This window comes from Pteropus vampyrus, unplaced genomic scaffold (assembly GCF_000151845.1).
Source record: "Pteropus vampyrus isolate Shadow unplaced genomic scaffold, Pvam_2.0 Scaffold51, whole genome shotgun sequence".
Classification (NCBI taxonomy): Eukaryota; Metazoa; Chordata; class Mammalia; order Chiroptera; family Pteropodidae; genus Pteropus; species Pteropus vampyrus.
Window position 1 is genome coordinate 885263 of NW_011888832.1, and position 2491 is coordinate 887753.

At 40.5% G+C, this 2491-nt stretch overlaps 1 pseudogene; it reads right to left on the reverse strand.

The window, feature by feature from the left end:
• Positions 1-266: 266 nt before the first annotated feature.
• LOC111739630 lies at positions 267-389 on the reverse strand (annotated as a pseudogene).
• Between the last annotated feature and the right edge of the window lie 2102 nt (positions 390-2491).

The following is a 2491-nucleotide window of genomic DNA, read 5'->3' on the forward strand; positions in this document are numbered from 1 at the left end:
AATTTCCTTCGAGGATTCCAAACTTTCCTCCACCCCCACTCCTTGTCCAAACACCACAAATACGGGAGTTTCTCCTGCTAGCTAACGAGGTCTGTATCAGCATGATTTGTGGAGCTGTTACTCTCTGTTAGTGAATTATACAGCTTAGCAGAGTCTTCCTGAAAATCTTTTTTTTTTTTTTTTTTTTTATGTGAGGCAACCTTTGGTTGACCTCACAGATTGCAAGGACCTCGTCAGCTTACAATCCCTTATTTTTTTATTTTTCACGCCTACAGACCTGGTCTTCCTAGGTGGTCTCCCATCCAAGTACTAACCAACCAGGTCCGACCCTGCTTAGCTTCCGAGATCAGACGGGATCAGGCTTGTTCAGGGTGGCATGGCCAGTAGACTGAAGTCATCACTTTTAACTAAGCTCAGAACCTTCCAAACACCTTTGTTTTAGGATTGTTCTGGAATGCGCTCCAGAGTCCCCACTAAGACCCGCACTTGCTCTCTGAGCTAGGGAATTGCATTCTCTTTCCTTTTTAGACAAGATCTGGGGGGCAGCAAGAAATCCTTCACTTCTCCCATTTAGTCCTGTTGGTTTCCAAACATTTTTTGACGATAGAATCTTTTTTTTTCCAAAGGAAGTCTTCAGTGGAGCATTTATATGTAATACAGATTTTGCATGTCTTATGTACCTGCCAGGTACATAACTTTTTTGTCTGTATGATCATCTTAAATGCAAGCCTTTCTCCCCTGGTCTGGTTGAATTGTAGTGCTTTCAGGTATTCTTGGTCTTCAGATTAGCTCATTAAGTATATGGGATGTGCCTCCAATAGAGTGGGCTGTATTACCAGTCGGTGAGTCTCTAGTGGATATCTGCTGTTTGGTACTCTGGCTCTGCTTTTGGGATCTATCCCACCCCTACTCTCAGTCCCTGTGTTTTGATTGGTGGCATGTGACTCAGGCCTAGCCAATCAGTACCCTGGCCACTGTGGCTGGTTCAGAGATGGGCTTATGACTCAAGAGAGTCAAGAAAACTCACAAGACATTCTGCTCAGACCATTATTCTCTTTACTGCTGGAATTGGAACTGCGAAGGTGTTTCCGTAGGAGATCTCACTCCCTGAAGTTAACCTTTTAAAACTTTATTCGCCATGAAGGAAGAACCTGCCTGGGAATGAAGCCATTGCAAAAGAGGGCAATGCAGTGACACAGAGAGAAGCTAGAATCCAGTGACATCGTATAAGTTTCTGGATCAAGCTAAAGCTAAGCCTATCCCTGGGATGTTCTGTTGCATGAGAAAAAAAAAAAATTCTATTTTTTGGCTCAGTTTCAGTTGGGTTTTCTGTTGCTTGCAATCAGAAGAATCCTGAAGGATGCAGGTGTTCCTTGAATCCTTATAGCAACATCCTTGTTACAAGGTCAGCAGGCCAGAACTCAGTCAGCTTTCCCTTGTTCTTCACAAGCAACAGTAGGTGATACTTTTAACGATGTTAAGGTTTCCACCATCACATCACATTTTTTTCTATACATTTTAAAAATAACATTAAACAGTTTCGTTTACAAAGAAAGACACGGTTTTTATGTTCATTACCTTTTGTTTTAAAATGATGTCATAACTTGGCACAGACAACAGAATTGTATTGCAGATTTTTTGTTTCTATATTAACCGCGATGGAAATCTTAGGCAATTTTTATCATTAAAAAGGTAAGACTCAGTGATGACCCTTCTCATCATTGCTCTTGGCTTCTGGTGGGAAAAGGGCTTCCTTTCCTTCACTGAGTCACTTGAAAAATATTTTGGGGCACCTGCTGTATGCCGAGAGCTGGGAGTTCAGCGGGCAATGAGACTGACAAGGTCCCTGCCTCATGCAGCTCACAATCTAAAAGGGGAGACAGCAAATAAACTGCTGAAAAGTTAGTGTTAGGAAATACAAGTTTATGACGAAATAGACATGGTAGCTGAGGGGAGTGGGTGCTACTTCAGTTGGGGTCCCTGAGTAGACAAAGCACTCTTGAAAAAAGAAGAACAAAGCTGAAAGCTGCACACTTCCTGATTTCAAAACTTACTACAAAGCTACAGTAATTAAAACAGTGGTATTGGTATAAAGACAGTCATATAGTTCAGTGGAATAGAACAGAGATCCCAGAAATAAACCTTTGCATGTAAGTAATCTTCGATAAGGATGCCAAGACCGTTCAATGGGAAAAGGACAGTCTTTTCAACAAATGATGCTAGGAAAACTGGACGTCCACATGCAAAAGAATGAAATTAGACCCTTATCTAGCACCATCTGAAAAATTAACTCAAAATAGATTAAAGACTTAAATGTAAGACCTAAAACTATAAAACTCTTAGAAGAAAACATAGGACAAAAGTTTCACAACATTGGATTTGGCAATGATTTCTTGGAGATGACACCAAAGACACAGACAAGAGAAAAAATAAATTATACTTCATAAAAATTTTAAAATTGTGCATCAAAAGACACTACCCACAGAGTAAA